This window comes from Chenopodium quinoa, unplaced genomic scaffold, assembly GCF_001683475.1.
Source record: "Chenopodium quinoa cultivar QQ74 unplaced genomic scaffold, ASM168347v1, whole genome shotgun sequence".
In the NCBI taxonomy this organism is placed as follows: domain Eukaryota; kingdom Viridiplantae; phylum Streptophyta; class Magnoliopsida; order Caryophyllales; family Amaranthaceae; genus Chenopodium; species Chenopodium quinoa.
The window spans coordinates 7,057,499-7,078,187 of record NW_018743920.1 but is presented as its reverse complement, the minus strand read 5'-3'; the positions used below and the strand labels follow the sequence as shown (position 1 = coordinate 7,078,187).

General features: G+C 37.5%; 2 pseudogenes; one reads left to right on the top strand and one right to left on the bottom strand.

The window, feature by feature from the left end:
• The first annotated feature begins 5,839 nt into the window (after positions 1-5,839).
• LOC110688578 lies at positions 5,840-16,310 on the top strand (annotated as a pseudogene).
• Positions 16,311-16,933: 623 nt separating this feature from the next.
• LOC110688269 lies at positions 16,934-18,303 on the bottom strand (annotated as a pseudogene).
• Positions 18,304-20,689: the final 2,386 nt, after the last annotated feature.

Sequence of the window (20,689 nt, the reverse complement as noted above, 5' to 3'; positions counted from 1 at the left end):
AAGTCTCAGCAGAAATGATTCTCGCTAGCCGAAGTTCTGCACTTAGCAAATATTTGAAAGATCATTCAAAGAAAGCAGTAAAGTGCGAAGACTGGTAAAGCGAAGAAAAAAAATACACAAGAAAGCTGAGAAAGTGAACTTCTTTGAAATAAAAATGTTGAATTACAAAAATAGTCGGCAGCCGCCCACAAGCGGAAAGTAACAGCTGCCGAAATACGTACAGGCAAAATAAAAATATAATAAGCTGTTGTACGATAAGGCAAGCTGAAGCAAAAAAAACAAAAGGCAAAAATTCAGAAAGCGGCAAGTCTAAAGTTGAACGCATGATGAACCGCAAGATTCTGAAGACGACTGCCCGAGTTCCTATGCTTCAGCCTGAGGATCAGACTGATCAGCTTCATTGGGCCCAATGGTGGTCTCAGCTCCAGCAGCAGAAGAAGCAGGCTTTGCACTCTGCCGAGCCTCCCTTTCCCTCTGCTCAGCCTCCAACTCCATCCTCTCAGCTTCTTCCTCGGCTTCCTCAGCCTTAAGGATTTCAGCTTCGATTGGAGTGGCATACTTCATGTGAGGGTCTTCGGGATCTTGGACCCATTCAGCACATTTGGACCAGTCCAGCTTCGGCTCAGCATGAAGGCAGACCCTTCGGCACACTCTGAACCCGTTTCTAAAACCCATTTCATACTCTTCTTGGGTATAGATACGGACTTTGAGTAGAGCCTCAGCATCGGCCAACTTCTTCTTCGTCTCCTCCAAGTCTTCCTCGGATCTCTTCAGCTCATCGACGAGCTTGGAGGAGGAGCCTTTCAGCTCGGTAAACTCTTGCTGAACCTGGGAAGCCTCGGCCTGAACTTGGACCATTTCTTCCTTCTTGGCAGTGAGCTGATCCTCAGCCTCTTGTAGCTTAGCTCTTTGAGCTTCAGCAGCAGCAGCAGCCCTTGAGAGTTGGACATCCCTAGCTTGGAGCATCTCTTCAGCAGCCATTCTGCTGGCTTCAAGAGATTCTAGCTGATGCTGCACCTCAGCCTGTGCAGCAGCTCCTTGGATTCGGCTCTCGATAGCAGCCTTGAACTTGGAGATGTCCACCCCCAGGTGCTCTTGGAGGAATTTTTCCCCTTCCATCAGTGGGGGAAAAACCTCCATCTCCATAGCATCACAGAAGGTTTTCAGAGCTTCGGCAGCTTTTTTGCCGTACTCCTCAACCTCCTGCTGCTTCTCTTCAGCTGCTGCCTGCTTCAGCTTAGCAAGCTTTAGCTCTTCCTCGGCTACCCTTTGATCGTGCTCGGCAGCGTCCACCCTATCTTGTAGGGAATCTATCAGCTCTACAGTGAGAGTCTGATTGTGCACGAACTGAAAACAGGGGCACAAGTTAAAAAAGTAAAAAATAATAGCTGAAAGGTTGAGTTCAGAAAGAAATCAAGGCAAGGAAAATTACCTGCATCATCAGCAGTTGGTTAGACCTGGCTGGGTCAGGAACTGATCTACTGGATTCGCCCATCCCAGCAGTGGCCTTCAGCGACCAGATCCTTGCCCTGTCTACTTCGGACATGCCAGCAAAATTGCCGAAGTAGGCTGCAGCTCCTTCTCGGTTTTGACCCCATATGAGGTCCCAGATGTGATCTGGGATTGGAATTCGGGGGGCCGAGAAACCCATTTCTCCAGAATGCAGAGTCTGGAAAGAAGGGAAGGACGACGATGGAGCTTGATTAGCTTTGGTTGTCTCAGCATCGTCCTTCTCAGAGGAGTCAAGTACTATGACCTCCTCTTCTTCAGGGGTGAGGACGAAAGCCTCAACCTCTCTTGCGATATCTGCCGTGAAGCCTTCAGCACTTGACATCACGGCATCTTTATTTCCGTGCTCAGCAGCACTCTCCTTGATTTCTTCTTGGACCCCTCCCTTAGGTCCGGGAGTTCTCTGATCCACCTCCATCTCAGGAGGTGGTGGAGGGGTCTTTTGAGGAGATTGGGGTGTTGGCTGGGGAACCCTCGGCGATCCATTGCCTTCCTCAGGTTCCCTTATTGCGACGCCGATGGTCATCGGCCTCTGCTGAAAATCATGAGGGCCGATGATAGCCATCCTTCGGCGCCTTTTCAGAAGGGGCTGCTCGTCCATATCTGAGTCTGAAGACTCTTGTATTTGATCTTCGGGACGAACAGGAGCTTTGCCTTCTCTGTGTCTGTTACTCTCTTCAGACTGTAACAGACAGGGGGGAAGAAGAGTAAGAGTGTGAGTAAAAAAAAAAAAAAAAAAAAAAAAAAAAAAAAAAGAAAGAAAAAAGTTGTCTAAAAACTCACCGAGGTCTTCAGCAAAGCCTCGTCTTCTTCAGCTGCTCTAGCTGCAGCTTCGGCTTCAGCAGCTCTGGAGGACCCTTCTCCTCCTTCACAAGCTTCAATAACCCGTGCAACCTCTTCGGCTGTACGGGCAGCTTCAGCTTCTTCTTCCAGCAGCTGAAACAAGGGATCCCTCTTCTTCCACCAAGGCTTCTGCCTCTGATACAGAGCAACAACCTCAATTTGGAAGTGGGAAGAGTCTAGGTGAACCTCTCGGCGCCTTGGTTCAGTGATAGGGGGAGCCCGATCAGTTACGACTCGTTCTCGGTTGACGCCAAGGCGAGCGTAATCAATGCCGATGTTGGTCTCGTCCCGTTCTGAAAAAGAAAAGGGGAGAAGTCAATTCAGTTAGTTCGGCACATCACAAGAAAGCAAAATGAAAGAAGAAAAGAGATAATTAAAAGGCCTCGGCCCCAGCCGAAGAAGATTACCATCCCTAAACTTTCGGCTGAGGCCGACAGCTGCCAGCATATTCTCTTGGAAAACATAGTGCGTATCGGGGAGCCAAGTCTCCGGGATATGCTGCATTCGGCCGCTGCCTCCCCGGTTCGGCAGCTTGCCGAAGATGTTCTGCTGATTAAGGTTCGGGTCTGGCCCGCTATCTTCGGGAGGACCTAAACTTCCCATGTCAGGATCCGGCTCGGCAAGATACCGGGGAGCGCTGAAAACATAAGGATGGCTCGGCTCCGTGGGCGCCCTAACCCAAATCCATTGACCTCTCCAGTCCTTGTCTGAAGAGTCGTTCGGCCACATGGTTAGGAACGGGGGCCGAGACTCAATCCGATACCACCCAGAACCATGGCTTCCGTGCCCACTCTGAATATTTGGCACTAGCCGATGGAGCTTTCTGAAGCAGTGCAGGTTCGGCACGTATCTGAAGAATTTGCAGACCCATAAGTACGTCATTACCCTTCGGATGCTGGTGGGGGTCAGCTGGCACAGGGAAATGTTGTAATGGATCAGCAAGTCTCGGACGAATACGTCCAAAGGGAACCTCAGCCCATACTGAAGCTGTCTCGTGTACACCCCCACATACCCCGGGGGTGGACGATGGATTCTATCGGATGCTGAGGGCATTCGGCACCAATATCCATCAGCTTCAAAAATGCCGTAGTGCAACTCAATTTGCTCAGCAAATCGATATTGATCGGCGTTCTCTACCCACCATGAGTAGGGACGGTTCTTTATCATGGCCGAAGCTACTTCGGCATCCTCCCACTCTGAAAATCCTGGGAGGATATCCCAAAGGACAGCGGGAACTTCATCATCCCGTCCTGAAGCTCTCACCCCCTCAGCCCTCTGAGGAGGAGCCGAAGAAATGGGAGTCGCCCTAACCCCTTCAGCAGGGTCAGACTCTGTCCTTCGTCCATTCCAGGTCCCAATCCTGTCCCTGGGATCGGGGATTAGCCTTGCTCTTCTTGGAGCACGGGCTCCACCTCTAACTCCCCTCACCATCGACGAATTTCGAAGGAAAAAGTCGAAAAAGGGGAAAGAGTGCAAAGTCGAGGAAAAATGAAATAAAATCAAAGGAATTTACCTTGATCTGAAGCAAAAGCCGCCGATTTACGAATTGGTAGTGACAAGTCTCAGCTTCTAAGCTTAATGCTCGGGGAATTTGCGAAGTTTTGATGCGGGCTCTTGAGCGTTCTTGAGAATTCTGGGTTTGTGTTGATGAGTGAGTGGGGAGAGAAGACGCGCCTCTATTTATATCTCCAGAAATGGGAATTCAAGGAGTCTGCGTTTCAATTTCTCTCAAGCACCCCACTAAGTAACCGTTAAACACACAACCTTGCAGTTAAATCGCCCACTACCCGTCCAACTTCCGCAATCATCCACATTAACTGTTGTTATCTCATTAATCATGGGTTAATTACGGTTTAAATTCACATTTTTGGATCAGCAAATCATTCACTTCCCTCCTTTTCTGGTTAAATCAAACCCGACCCGTCATCCTTCCAAATCGGGTCTGGGGGGCAAGTTGTTTGGGTCCAATTTAGTCCAATTGGGCCTGGTCACTGAATGATCCAATTAAAAGCCCAAGGCAAAGGTTCAACTCTCCAAACATGCTAAAGTCAAAAATCAACATCCTCAAAGCCATGTCAAGGTCAGTCAACGGCCCAATCAGCTTGGCCCAGCCCAACTGATTTCCGGGCCCAATCCGCCTCCTTCATTAGCCAAGGTATAAAAGCCAACAATTTGGTCAATTCTTGGTAAGGACAAAGACAAAGACAATAAGCCTCAAGCAACTAAACTCTTGCACAGCTTTCTCTCTCTAATATACTGACTTAAGCATCGGAGGGGCCTTCCTCGGCGTCCCCCCCGAGGCTAGTTTACGTGTATTTGTTGTGCAGGAAACCCTCGGCTCCTGCGTCGTTCGGACCGAGACCAAGTTCCCTCAAGATAAAAGGATCTTCCGAGATTCGATTGTTTTCATCCGAAACAATATGTACATGTGGTAGGCACCAACCAATTGTTGTATATTGCCAAGATTCGTTTTAAATAACAAAATTATACGTATCTTCTACCTTATCCCTTAATAAAATTGTGAAATTGAGGTGTATAGAACAAGACCCCAAGTTTCTAGAGTTGGATTAACACATACGTTATCTCTAAATGGTATTTGAGGAATTAATTTGAGTAAACACTATTCTTGAATGGACCACCACTTACGAAGTACTCCGTATGTTGTATCCAAAATGATACTCAGCGGCCTTAGAATGCTGTAAATCACAAGAGTTATCAATTAGTCGATTGCATGTTGCCGAAACTAGGCAGTATCACTAGAAGTAAGGAAGGTGATCATGAAATATGCTCATATGGCTAACATACAGGATACACCACAAAAACGATGGCATTTCAAGAAATGTACGTAGTATTTGCTTGAAGGTTTCAACCTTTTAGATAATGGAAAAAACTTTGTTGTTAGTGAGATATTACCTTACGTTACTATAGTTGAGTTCTAAATGGCTCTTAGTTATGCTATTTATGTATACAACATATATTGAACTTGGAAGAAATATAACTTCCAACTTTTAAGCGCATGTTTTAAGATTGAAGAGTTATCAACTCTAGTGGCGCACTGGCGTGTCATTGAAAATGTCCATATGGGTATATATGAATGATTTGATATTGGTTCTCAATAAAATTAATTTCCTTATTTACTCCTTTGTTCCTTTTATCTTTGTACTCCTTTATATTACTCATTTCGTCCCATATTCTTATCTGTTTCTCTATTTTAGCTTAACATCATTCATATCTTGTTTTGACTTAGAGAGAGTTGCAAGATAAATAAACCAATAATGCTCGAATCTTGAGTATCATTTCCAAGACTTTAAATAATTAAGCCATTTGACATCCACTTAAACACCATAATATATCAGTTCTAATACACAAGATATAACCTTATTGAATATTGTACATGATTTAGGGGTAACTTGAAAGTTTGGATCAAAAGATTTTGTGCCACTCTTATTTTTTCATGAGATTCTTCATAAATTTACTATTTTTTTAATCTTAAATTTCAATATCTTTGATTTATTAATTTTTATACGTAATGTAAAAAAATACAAATATTATATGAATTCTTATTAAACGCGTGGTCAATGTATGATTATTTATAATTATATAACTTACATACTATCTAAAAAGTTTACTCTTTATATTCCACTAATATTAAAAGGTACTTAGGACGTGTATTAGAGATCACGTAAAGTATACAGTAATCAGACTAATCACGTATACGCGAGTTGATTATAACTAAATAAAATGGTGTACCAAAACGTAATAACGAAAGGAGCAAAACAAAATAAAATGAAATACTAAAACATACGAAGTATGATTCTATATCTTAATGGCTTTCACACTCCTCCTTCCCCAATCTCTATATGCTGAATGCAACAAAGTTTATCTCTTGTGTCAAAAAAAAAAAAAAAAAAAAAACAAAACAAACTTTATCTCCGTCAAAAGTGGTCAAACCGTAACAAACCCATATCAAGGCTATTTTAGTAATTTCATCAACTCTCCTTCAAAAATTCGCGGGTTTGCCAAATTTTTTACCAAAAAAAGAAAAATAAAAACTATTGACAGCAAAGATCCAGATTACTGAGATTGCATACACTATTACGTCACTGCATACTTCCTCACTCTCTAGTATCTTCCCTATAAATAGGCAACCTTCATAAGCCCAATTATACACAATTTCATTTTCAAAATAAGAGATAAAAATTAAATTCTAGAGAGAGAAAATAATACAGAGGAGAGAGAAAAAAAAAGCTTCAAGGTGGATAACAATGGCGGCCTCTAATGGCAGCGAATTCTTCGAGATAGAACTGAGCAATAGCGAGTTAGAATCGTCGTTTGGTCGATCTTCTAACGCTGAAGCTGTTGCTAAAGATGAAGAAGACCTAATTTGGGCTGCGTTTGAGAGACTTCCTTCTGTTAAACGGACGAACCTCGCTGTTATTTACGATGATGATAATGGCGGCGGAGGAAATAAATTGATTTCCACCATTGATGTTACTAAGCTTGATCGTAATCGTCGTGAAATGGTTGTTTTGAAGGCGCTTGATACTGCTGAACAGGATAATTATAAGCTTGTTTCTGGTGTTAAAAAACGTTTTAAAAGGTATTTTGATGATAATTTAGCCCTAATTTGTTTGTACAATAAAATATCAGAACATGTTTTTTATTGAGAATTTTTAAGGAATTTATTTTGTCAAATTTGCATTTCTTACAAAAATTGTTTCCGTAACTATTCAGTTTTTGAGATATTTTTTGCAATTTTGTAGTATTTCTTTTTTAAAAAAATCAGCAAATGTATTTTTGGCGGTGAAAAATGCTTCATAATCATATTTATTCATCCTTTTAGGTTTTCCTTCCCTTTTTTTTTTTTTTTTTTTTTGGTTGTTGTCGGAATACCAAATTCTGAATAAATGTTTTGAACGTTAGATAATTTCTATAGTATTCTGGAACTTTTTCTTTTGTAATGAATTTGAGGATTTAATTAAATTCTGGAGTAATTTCTAGTAATCTGGAATTGAATTTCATAATTTTGCAATTTCCGAAGACATGCATTAATTTCATTGAATTTATGTTGAATTGCAGAGTTGGATTGGAATTGCCGAAGGTAGAAGTGAGGTTTAAGGATTTGAATATCACAGCGGCAGTAGTGACTGGCAAACGAGCTTTGCCTACTTTGATTAATTTTTATCGTGATAAAATTGAGGTTTTCTCTAATCTCCACGAATTAATTATTTAATTAACGAGATTATAGAAACTTCAGGCACTAAAATTCTTGATTTATTCTTATTTTTTTAATATATTTTTTAATTACAGGGTATACTGAAAATTTTGAGGCTATATCGTCCAGAAAGACATTCATTAACTATCTTGAATAATGTTAGTGGATATCTCAAGCCTGGGAGGTAATTCACTTGTATTTAGCAATTTCTTGCTAAAGGTGTACATTAGTATAATTAAAATGTTTAGGCTATTTTAGCAATGTGTAGTTAATTTACACAAGCAAACTGTATAAATGCTTGAGTTTTGATATCCTAATTGACTGATTTCATACACATCGAATGTTACGTGGTTTTATTGCTATTTGGAGTAAGAGTAGTTTAATTTTATTATTTATCTTGCTAACGAACGCCCCGGGGCGTTGGATAATCCTTTAAAATAGTTCATAAAATGGTATTAATTTGGAAATGCATGCTAATATCACGCGTTGATCGGTGTAATTAATGTTTATTTCAAGTTTATTATTCTACTTTTAGTTATCTTATCCAACGCTCCAATGACGTTTGTTAGCTTTTGCCTTTTATTATTACTCCGTATCAACATTTGCTTTTATGACTTGCATCTTTGTCAATGAGCACAAGTGCATCATGAATTACATACACACATCAAACATCTTAAAAACGCGTAATAATTATATCCTTAGGATGTTGCCCAAGAGTATCCCATGTTACATGAGAACTTGTAAGCTTTATTTTTAACTTTTAGGATTATGTAGGTTCGTTGTGGAGTACATATAATAGATAAGGAATCACATGATAAAAATTAGTTGAAAAAGAGGAAGGTGATAGGGGGGATGGAGTCACTAAAATTGTTAACTTGAATTAATTGCTCGATCTCAATTGTGTTTATTCCAAAATCAAAATTATTATTAAGTCAAAACCTCATAACCTTTATGATACCCATCTTATCAATTCAAGTCAAAACCTTATAACGTTCAAGATGTATTCTAGATGTCACAAGATTCCTATCCAGGAGATTGGTTTATTTTTGCTTGTAAAATTTTCTGACTTATTTTTATTATTAAAGTATTCTTGGTAGTAGTAGCTGTGTTCATTAATAGTTCGGTTATTTTACAGGATGACATTGCTTCTTGGGCCTCCTGGAGCAGGCAAATCTACCCTGCTACTGGCTCTTGCAGGAAAGCTTGACAGTAGCTTAAAGGTGAACACCACCTGTTCAACTGTTAGTCAATTTTCAAGTTATATAAATACTTATTGCTAGTCCACTTCAATAACTATCCTAGTAATCTGTGGAATTATTTAGGTTAGCTTTCATTATTTGTCAATAGGTAGCTCAAATTCTGATGGTTTGATTTTTTGACTTGTTATGGTAGCATTTCATGCATACCGTACCCCTTCTTTGTCATGCATCTAAACAGTGTATGAGATATCATAATATGATTCTAAACGTTTGCTTTAACTTTTCTATGTGGAATAATTATCGTGAGATTAGCAAGTTTGAATGGGAATATTATAACTATAATCGAGTATTCAACTATACCACACCATTTTCTTCCATAACCAACACTTTACATTTCTTTTGGTTATTTTGCCTTCATGTAACTGTACTGTTGGAACGACTAGTGTCTTAGTTATAAAAATAATTCTTTCTTAGTTTATTGTGATTAATAGTATCCATACAAAGTGAAATTAGATTATAAATACATTTCCTTGATTGACTTTTACATCTACAGAAAAGTGGAACAATTACATACAATGGCCATGAAATGAGTTGAGTTTTGCGTGCAAAGAACTTCAGCTTACATAGGTCAAACAGATAATCACATTGCCGAGCTAACAGTGAGAGAAACTTTTGACTTTGCTGCTAGATGCCAAGGAGCAAGTGAATCCTTTTCAGGTATAATTTGGTGCGGGTATCAATTAATAAAATGAACAAAATACTAAATTGTTATGTCAGACTGATAATTTAAATTCTATTCTATAATGTAGGTCTATCTAATTTTTGAAATTACTTTATGTGCTTCATGTTGTGCAAGACATGGAAATTCTAAATTTATATTTCCGCCCTTTGTAAATAAAAGTCATATTTCATGTTTCTGTTATCTATCATTACTATTCATAAAATGATACGGAGGAACTTGTTAGATTGGAGAAACAAACAAATATGGAAATTCTAAATTTATATTTCCGCCCCTTGAAATTTTACTTCATTCTCGGTTTCATTTGCTTTGCAGGATATATGGAGGAACTTGTTCGATTGGAGAAACAAACAAATATACGTCCAAGCCCAGAAATTGACGCGTTTATGAAGGTTAGTTGTGCTTTTGAAATGACAATATCTGTGCCAACTGCATAGAGCTAGTTTACAATATATGTACTATGTAGTAAATAAAAATATATGATCAATGAAATCTACAGGCATTGTCAGTTGGTGGAAAAAAGCACAGCATTTCAACAGATTACCTCCTCAAAGTTCTTGGCCTTGATGTATGTGCTGATACAGTTGTTGGTAACGACATGAATCGAGGTGTCTCAGGTGGTCAAAGAAAGAGAGTTACTTCAGGTTGTCGAATCTTTCACACTCACCTTTTCTTTTCCATGTATCTCTGCCCTTGGTAGATATTGCTAAACTAATGTGCCTTGAGCTAGGCTGCAACCCACACTTATGTTTGTAGTTATGAACTTATGATAACGTTCACATTTTTGCACCATGCAACTATTATGTTAATAATTTCAAACTCTTATAGTTAAATTTCATATTTTGCAACTTGTTTTTATTTTTACTAGTTAGGATATCTTAGCAACATCTGTAGTTGTGTACTCTATGGGCAAAACATTGAAAAATAATATTAGAGTGACTTTAATTTGGAATTTAAAATTTTCCAACATTATGTGAAAAAAGTGGAATTGAGCCAAAGAAGAAACAAGAGAAGAACATGGATAGTTTGGACTTTTTATATTTTGTGTTCTTTATGAGATTTAAGGCTTTGATTGATTGATTGTTCTTTATGAGAAGATATCTTAGTCATAATTAATAAGGTGGTTAAAGATAGGAACATGAAGAAATAATTGATGCTATTTGTATCCAGGAGAAATGATTGTTGGGCCTAAGAAAACTCTCTTCATGGATGAAATATCTACTGTATTAGATAGCTCAACTACATTCCAGATAGTGAAATGCATAGGGAACTTCGTTCATCAAATGGAAGGAACTGTACTCATGGCTCTTCTTCAACCAGCGCCTGAAACATTTGAACTCTTTGATGATTTGATTTTGTTATCAGAAGGGAATATGGTGGTCTATCATGGTCCTCGAACAGATGTGTTGGAATTTTTTGAATCAATAGGCTTTCGGTTGCCCCCTCGTAAGGGCGTGGCAGATTTTTTACAAGAGGTATTCATCCAATCAATACCATTCATTTTTTTAATTTTTTGGTTTTTCTTGTTCAATATAGTAGCCTTTTAAATATGTCTGCTACTCTAGGTTACTTCTAAGAAGGACCAAGAGCAGTATTGGGCAGATCCTTCAAAGCCTTACCAGTTCATTCGTCCTGAACAAATTGCTGAAGCATTCAAAAATTCTAGATTTGGGAAGACAGTTGAAGATACTCTATCTGCTCCATATGAGAAATCGCAGAGTCATCCTTTAGCTCTGTCCAGAACAATGTTTGCTGTACCGAAATGGGAGCTTTATAAGGCTTGTTTCTCAAGAGAAGTTCTATTGATCCGCAGGCATAGTTTCCTCTACATTTTCCGAACTTGTCAAGTATGTTTTATCTTGTCATTTACTATGATAGAATATTTTACTCAGTTATTAAACCTCAAGTATAATAGTTCCATGATATCCATTGTAGCTAAATGTGTAGGAAGTCATACGAAGTATAAAAAGATTGTCTGAAGCTGCATGCTTTCTTTTCATTATACTTGTAGTCTGTTTCTCAACCAGTATGTTCTCTCTTTTACCTGTTGGTTTAATGTTGTAGTTTATTTAGTATGTTTCCTTGGTGCATAAATCTCTAATTTACTTGCATAATTAATCACTTTTTTGCATGAAGAGACCTGATGTGCACTCAATAAAAACCTGATAAGTCTTTTGAAGTCCCTTGTGGTGGAATATTTGATATGGATCACTTTTCTGTCTCTTCATTATCTCTCTGCTTGTTGGCAGGTCGCATTTGTGGGGTTTATCACAGGAACAACTTTTTTCAAAACAAGGCTACATGCTACAGATGTGACTTACGGAAATCTGTATCTTTCCTGCCTTTTCTTTGGGGCCGTACATATATTGTTTAATGGCCTTTCCGAGCTGTCTCTCATGATATTTAGACTCCCAGTCTTTTACAGCAAAGAGACAACTGTTTCTATCCTGCTTGGGCATGGTCACTGTCAAGCTGGGTTCTACGTGTTCCATATTCAATCCTCGAATCTGTTGTATGGTCATGCGTTGTATATTTCATGGTTGGATTTACTCCTGAAGCTGGAAGGTATATCTTGCTAATGAAACTTTCTCAGGACTTTATTGCAAGAAACAACCTAATATAAGATATGTAATTTCTTTTCTTCCGACTTTTCCAGGTTTTTCCGTTTCATGCTGCTTTTATTTGTGATCCATCAAATGGCATTGGGTCTTTTTCGGATGTTAGCTACACTAGCAAGAGATATGGTCATTGCTAGTACTTGTTCTTCAGCTTCAATGCTTGCTGTACTCTGTTTGGGAGGTTTTATTCTTCCAAAAAGTAAGCCCCTTGACTCCCTATGAGATAGTATATATGGATAGCTTGCCTTACTGACATCATTACATTTAGATATGATAAAACCTGGGTGGATATGGGCATACTGGATATCGCCCCTTTCCTATGCTCAAAATGCAGTTTCTGTAAACGAATTTACAGCACCAAGATGGATGCAGGTACCGTCTTATATTGTCTCTACATTTCCATCCCTCTGCATAGTATTTATATGTGTGACTGACTACTAACCTATATACATTTCCAGCCCTCAGGAAACACTACAGTTGGAAAGAATGTCCTTGAGTTGCATGGAATGCCAACAGATGGTCGTTGGTACTGGATTGGAATTTTTGCGTTATTATGTTATGCACTTCTTTTCAACTGCATAGTTACTCTAGCCTTGGCCTACCTGAGTCGTAAGTGCCAAATGTTCCATTTGCTTTTCCTTGGGAAGGGTTGTAATTCTAAGGCTCTGAACGTATAATTATGCTTTCTTTAAGCAAGCCAAGTAAATTGATTGCAATTGAGTTGCTTATTATATGTACTTCTTCGCAGCTTTAAAGAAAGCTCAGACTGTGATCCCAGTTGACAACTCAATCGATGGTGCACCCGATGAAGGTCTAGCATATTCTCTTCCAAACATCTAACTGACCCTTCTATTTGGTAGCAAACATATAATACCTTTAAAAAAACAATACTGTAGTCCCCTAATTTGTTTACTTCCCATGCAGGCAAAGACGAGGTTCTCAAATCAAATGGAGCTTCTCCCAAACCAGTCAAAAATAAGGGAATGATTCTTCCATTTGAACCACTGAGTATGACATTTCATAATGTCAATTACTTTGTTGACATGCCAAAAGTAATAAACCAAGTTCCAATCTTTTTTTTTTTTTTGATTTAAAAAACTTCTTTATCATCAGCTTAAATATACTTATTGCTGCATATATTTTAGGCTATGAAGGAAAAAGGTGTACCAGAAACGAAGTTGCAGCTATTGGCAAATGTGAGTGGAGTTTTCTCACCAGGAGTCCTAACTGCATTAGTTGGATCAAGCGGAGCAGGAAAAACCACTTTGATGGATGTGCTAGCGGGAAGAAAAACAGGTGGATACATTAAAGGAGACATTAGGATCTCAGGCTATCCAAAAGTGCAGCATACTTTTGCCAGAATTTCAGGATATGTTGAACAGAATGATATTCATTCTCCTCAAGTGACAGTGGAGGAGTCTCTCTGGTTCTCTTCTTCACTTCTTCTTCCAAAAGAAATTAATAAAGAAACCAAAAAGGTTAGTTCCATAACCGAATTTCTGCCTCACAGAGTTAATCATTGACGTGGCCTGGTGTCCATCCTAATTTAGTTAGTGTTATAAATTGAACTGCGGGAACAAAAACAGAAAAACAATGTTACCGAGAATAAAACTGCGTCGCGGACTATGTCGCTCTCTTTAGAACATTCGCGGCACTGCCTCAAACTTGTGCAAGCAGCTCGTACCAAACCGGATGCCCCCCAGGATAAAACAGTCTGTCAAGTATATAAAATACCGGCGGTTTTGCACCGAACCACCGGACAACGAAACACCAGAAAATCTGAAAGAAACTGCTCGATTGTTTTGAGAGGAAGAGAAAATATATTTTGCAAAGTGTTTTTCTGTGTTTTTAAAACCACAGCAGAGGAAGCTTTTTCTAAGCAAAAATTTGTAACGATCAGCAAAGGAAAAAGCAGTAAAATAGCAACGGTTAAATGAAATCAATGCAAACGTTCAACAAGGAGTATGGCAAAAGACCAGCAACGTTCATCCGTTAAGCAAGGAATTAAACCGTTTTAGCGAAAATCAAGCTATAACTGTTATAATTAAGCAGAAATCAAGCTGATGATTAAAACGGTTAATTATGCTTTGAATAAAACAGTAGCAAAAATTAAGTTTGTTAAAACGGTTAATTATGCTTTGAATAAAACAGTAGCAGAAATCAAGCTGATGATTAAAACGGTTTGGCGCGCGCGTGTGATAGATGGTTTACCATATAGGTCCTTCCTCTCCACAAAATGTGGATAGCCCAAGGGCCACACCCCTTTAGCCCACTCTCTATATTATAAAGAGAGTAAAACTCTCATTTCCCACCAATGTGGGACTTTGAGTTTTTTCACAAAATTCACACACTACACACTTGTTGTTCCAACAATCCCCCACTTTAATATATATTCAAAAAAAATCTGTACAAGTCCATTCTCATTAGATAATCTTAAAACACTAAAATTTATCACTTTATCAGTGTGGTAATCTGATTTTGATTGTTTACCTAGTTCTTATGATTATCTAATTCCAAAGAGTTTCTTTCTCATAGAACCATGGAATATTTTTCCAGTATTAGTGATTCCCTTTTTAATATGAAATGAGTTTTTAACAGTGCAATGGCTTTTTACAATATATGCATATTGACTTGTATACTTATAACATAAAGGGATTCGATCATCAACTTGTTTACAATCATGGGAGCCCTTCATTCTTCATGTTTGTTCTTGGGCGTCAGCAATGCTTCTTCAGTACAACCAGTTATATCCATTGAGAGAACAGTTTTCTACACAGAAAAGGCTGCAGGAATGTACTCTCCTCTGGCTTATGCAGCTGCTCAGGTACATTTACTGACTAATTCCGCTTTTGCATGGTTGATGCTTGGGACACTCTCTGAGAACTATAAGAGAAACAACATGATCACCTATGTGATGTAGCTTCACAAACACTTGCATAGATATAAGCACCATACTTTGATTCAAGCAGCATATTTCAACTGCATCACGAGCAACAAAGGTTGTATGCCAGAATGAATCAATAACTTTTTGGGATGATACATCACGAATGTTTAAGTTATGAAACCTGAATTGAAAACCTATATGAAGTATCTCTTATCACTGAATGAATTTCCTTAATGCCGATGAGATGAATGAGTATCAAATAGATACTGTTTTATACTCCCGGAATGTATCAGATTGAATGCTTTGCTTCCATTTGTTTGAATCAGGCTCTTGTTGAAGTTCCATACATTGCTGCACAGACGTTATCATATGGCATCATCACTTATTTCATGATTGGTTTTGAAAGGACAATAAGTAAGTTAATTATGTATTTTATCACATATCCTCTTTAATTCTCTCTCTTAGTATCTGATAAGAGGCCTTGCTTTGCAGAAAACTTTACTAGGGTGCACTAATCCTATGAAACTGTTTGATTGCTCGTTAGAGCCAATTTTCAGCTCTTGCAAATCTCATTAAAAACACTTAGTTGGAACTAAACATAATGCATACATGAATTTGTGCACATTTATTTGAAATATTCATTATATTGTCTATAGCTACAAAGAGATCCTATAGATTTGTTGACATTCAATTGTCTTTTTGCAGGGAAATTTCTGCTGTACCTTGTCTTTACATTCCTTAGTTTCACTTACTTCACCTTTTATGGTATGATGGCTGTCGGCCTTACACCTACGCAGCATATGGCAGCCATCATATCTTCTGCATCTTACTCACTTTGGAATCTATTTTCTGGTTTTCTTATTCCCAAGAGTGTAAGTGCTGTTTCTGTCTTTCTTACTGCTGCCAATTTTTTCTGTCAAGCTAGTTGGCATCATGGCTTCTGGTTTAATGTACTTCACACATCTTGTACTAAGTCTTTCTCTTCTTTTTTTTTTTTTTTAACTCATTTGTTAGTATATCCCTGGCTGGTGGATTTGGTTCTATTACATCTGCCCTGTAGCATGGACACTACGTGGACTTATTTCATCACAGCTTACTGATGTTGAGACCATCATCGTTACAGAAGGGTTTAAGGGCTCGGTCAAAGAGTATCTGGATCTCCATTATGGCTTTAACTCTGAAATGATTGGTATATCAGCTGTTGTTCTTATTGGCTTTTCTCTCCTTTTCTCTGGCGCCTTCATGGCTTCTATCAGATTCCTCAACTTCCAGAGAAGATAAGAAAGAACACATTCTTGTTGGCCACTGCTGGTGAGAAAGAGATTAAAATTTTACAATTCGCCAAAGAAGGGAAGGCCTATAGTTTTGTAAGGATTTATCTTATGGAAATTTGATTGGATCACTGAGGATCCATTTCCAACTTCGTGTTTCATCTCTCAGGCAGAGTTTTAGCATAGGCACGCCAGATGCTTCTGCTTGAAACTTACAGAAGCAATATGGCACTTCCGACAATTTTAGGATCTCATGCCAATCACAGAAGTCAACTAGCTTAGCTAATAGAATTTGTTTTAGGAAGAGGAAGGGGGCGGTATTTGAGACCTAGGACTCATCCCGTCTCCATTATTCCCTTTGTAATCCCAGTTAACCCAAAAAAATGTAGTATTTCATGTATATATTCTGTGATAAATATTGTAGTTCTTTTCTAGTCAGTTTTATAAAATGAGGTTTATTCCTTCAAAAATCAGGATTTATATATGCACATATTTATAGCCATCTGAACATTAATGAAAGGAGAAATTCTGCTATGCTGAAATCAGGATTTATTCAGAATATATATGCAGGATATGGAATTTGCAGGAAACTAATTACACATTACTGCTGTAACTATGTACAATTCTGTTTCTTATCTATATGCAAAGTTTGGCTACATTTCGGTCTCTGCCTTAAGGTATCAGTTTTTCATCTCTCATGTTATCTATCCAATACGAAATTGATTCTGATGCTGAATACCTCGTTTTGAAACCCAGGCGATCAGCTTTTGCTCGAGTTCCTAATAACTTCCTGGGGCTTCGAAACAGAATGTCCAAGCCTTGTCTGCCATAGCCTTGGAATACAGAAAATCATTGGAAAACATGTTTTCAGGAACGTCTAGGCCAAACTTTTTCCCTATCACCGGCCATATCTCTTTCCAAGTGAAACAAGCCCCGTTAATGGCATTAAAGGCTTGGCCATTGTTTGAGGATACTTGATCATCAGTGGAAGCCCAAATGTGTTGCTCAGCTACTAACCGAGCATCCGAGACATCAATACAAGCCTCTTCCCAACACTCCCTTGATCCTCCAAACACAAAAGGAAGATTCAATTGCTTACAAATACTTCCATAAACAGCAAGACAACCCATAAAATTATAAAATGTCCTGTTTGAATACCCTGTAATCAAACCAGGCCTTTGGACCGACCACGCTACCTTATTAACAGCAAGCCTCTCCTCAAGCAAATCTTCTAGTACATAATAGAAGTTATTCCCTATAGAAGCTCTAGGGCAATCCTCATCATATACCGCGATATCAAGATCTCTTAAACTAATTGGACTTCTCAATGAAACATAATGCTTCATACCTGTTTGAAGAGAAACATGCTTTAAGGACTTGGCTTTCGGTAGCATTGCATCCAACGCATTCGACAACATCTCTTTGTTTTGCTCACAGCATTCTGGGCTATCAAGGGGGAACTGATTAGCCCAAGTAACCCAGAAAATGTGAGTCACATCTTCTAAACAAGACAGCTTCTTTTGTGTATCCAAAGGACACAGAAGATCACAGGAAATGAAGTTGTAATCATTACTTGCCTTTTCTAAAGAGCTTATTTGCTCTTCTCTTCGCGCTATGCCATATACTGTCCACGAATATTTCGAGCTTAGCCTTCGAGCAAGCTCTCTCCCTACTAACCCCGTGACACCAAAAATCGCTGCTACTTGCTTCTTTGAAGCTCCTTTGTGATCTTGCTTGGATTTTTTCAGGGCCATTTTGATTTGTTTCTCAGAAAAAGGTGGGTGAAGAGGTTTATGTATGGTTTTTGAAGTTGTGTAAGAATGAGTTGTTATTCTGATTTGTAGGACTTGTTGTATGAGTAGGATCTCTATTTGTAGGCAATAAACATTACACTTGATCATTATTTAATCAATAAATATACTATTGGGAATATTATACTATTATGAAGTTTTTTTTTTTTATAAAGATATAAAATATTTTAGTACCTAATCATCATCATATTATTAATGGTTCTCCTATTTTTGAGGAATGAGATTTTCTGGAGATTTATAGACTTTGACTCTCTCAGTGAAGTTGAAACATTTTGTTTTGATTAGCAAACCAGTAAAGAACAAGAATTGGTTAATTTTCCACAAAATTGACTTAGTTGGACTCGAGATTGGCAACCTTAGCTATGTCCTTTATTCTAAAAAAATCCAACGCTATTATGAACATAATAATTTAAACTAGTAGTGTAACATAATAAGTCTTGAGTCTTGAAGTAAAGTCCATTAGTCCAATGCCAATGTCCAACACTCCAACTAAATGGTTGAAATTTGGAAGTAAGAAGTGTCATTCTATACTAATCAGTGACCCTAATTTTGTTTTCCGATAATCTAGATTCAACTTGACAAAACAATAAATTCAGCATTTTTTTATTCTCCTTCTCTTTGTGGCTGATTACAAGCCATTCAAAATTATTAGCAAGTCTGAGTTGTGAGGAGCAAAACCCCATAATACAGGATGTGAAGATGGGCAATTTGCCCCACAATTAGGGTGGATACAGACCATTTCTAGCAAGTTGAGCACCTCAAATCTTGCTATTATTTCAATTCCGATAATGAAAGGTATTATGAACAATACCTTATTTTTACCGATTAAAATTTATTTTTACTTATGTTACAGTGTCATACACACATATCATTAACAGTATTCTGATTAAAACAAGGAAGCCCCAATTCATCGTCATGATTACAAAAACCGTTTATCTAGTGACAATTCTGTAAATAAATCAACAAAAATATCAGTCAGCATGACATATTCGTAAATAAATATACATCTGTAGGCTCACATTAATAAAAAATTATTGAGTTATTTACAAAAATGTCAATAAATAAATGTTTTTTTTGTTTATCATGATAATAACCTTATATTTTCTCAATTAATAAACCCGACTTTTTAAAAGTGCTAACACAAAATCGGTATTGGCCCTCAAGTATAAAAGTACAAGAATAACTTTGTCCGTAGTACACTACTCTTAATGAAACTTTAGGTGAGGGTTTCCAAAACTTTACACTTTACAGGACAGCTTAATACTTTAGAGAACTTGATGGTTTCACACTGTTGTACAGCTTCTACTAGCTCATTTGTCGTTGTTTCTAACATGAGCAGCATGTTTAATTATCTTAATCTAGTGGCACAATTTGGCAATTTGGACTAAATTGACTTCTAAATACGTTGTAATTAACTGGTGATTTTTAACATGAACCTCATATGAAGCTTCCAAACTAGACACAAAGTGGATCATGCGGTTTTATTAAGATGTGAATTAATTATTGTTCATATTAAATAATCAATCAATCAATATAGTCATCAACACATGAACACAGTGAAGTAATTCAATATAAAGTAAAAATCAATAAATCATACAGTACTTTACTCATTGGCGGATCTATAAGGACTTGAAGGGGAGCACTTGCATCCCCTTTTTGCAAAATATTTATGAAATTCAAGGTAAGTTAAAAAAGAATCTATTTCATATACTAGTTTTTGCTCTCCCATTTTAAGTAAATTGATTCCTAAAAGATAAAATCAGACAATAGAAATTCTTAAGTTCTAAAAAATCATACATTTTCTCCATATAAAATGGTAAATGATATATTATCTCCGTTTTTTACACATACCTCCGTTTTTTAAATATTGCAACGTTTGCACTTTATACACTATTCTCACACTCTTCTGTAACCACATATTGTGATTATTTTTAGGTTAAACTTTAAAAATTTTGACCATAAATTACCGTTAATTTATAAAAGATAATATAGTAAAGAAAAATAGTCCCTTTATATTTTGTTAGACTCATCTTAATTATTGTTACTATTATTGTTATTATTGTATAATTAAAGTTTTTTAAGGGTTAAATTGTGCTTTGAGAAGCGTAATTACCCCCATATTGCAGTGTTAAATGAACGGAGGATGTATATAGACTTACATACTAAATGTGAATTAAAAAGTAAGAAAACCTCAAAATATTGAAACTTTAATATTAATCAACGTGATCCAACGTGATCCATATCTATTTGGGTTGTATAATTTAAAAAAAATTTGGACCCCCATTTTGAAATTAGCCACTGACTTTACTATTAGCGTGATCAAACGCCAATAAATGAATCATTTTATGTTTACAAATCAATAATGCATGTTCAAGAAGCCTCTATTACACAAATATACACCTAGAGGCTAGAACTGAACGATCAAAATCTTCACTAAATCTTTGTGAATTGTGACTATTTAGATTGTACACGCAATTTAATTGATTCACTTACAAATAATACAACTCATGCAATGTTCTTTGTTCTAGGAATATATCTTGCATAAACCAATTACATATACAAACGGGGCGACTTTAATTAAGCTACGATGGTAAATTTTG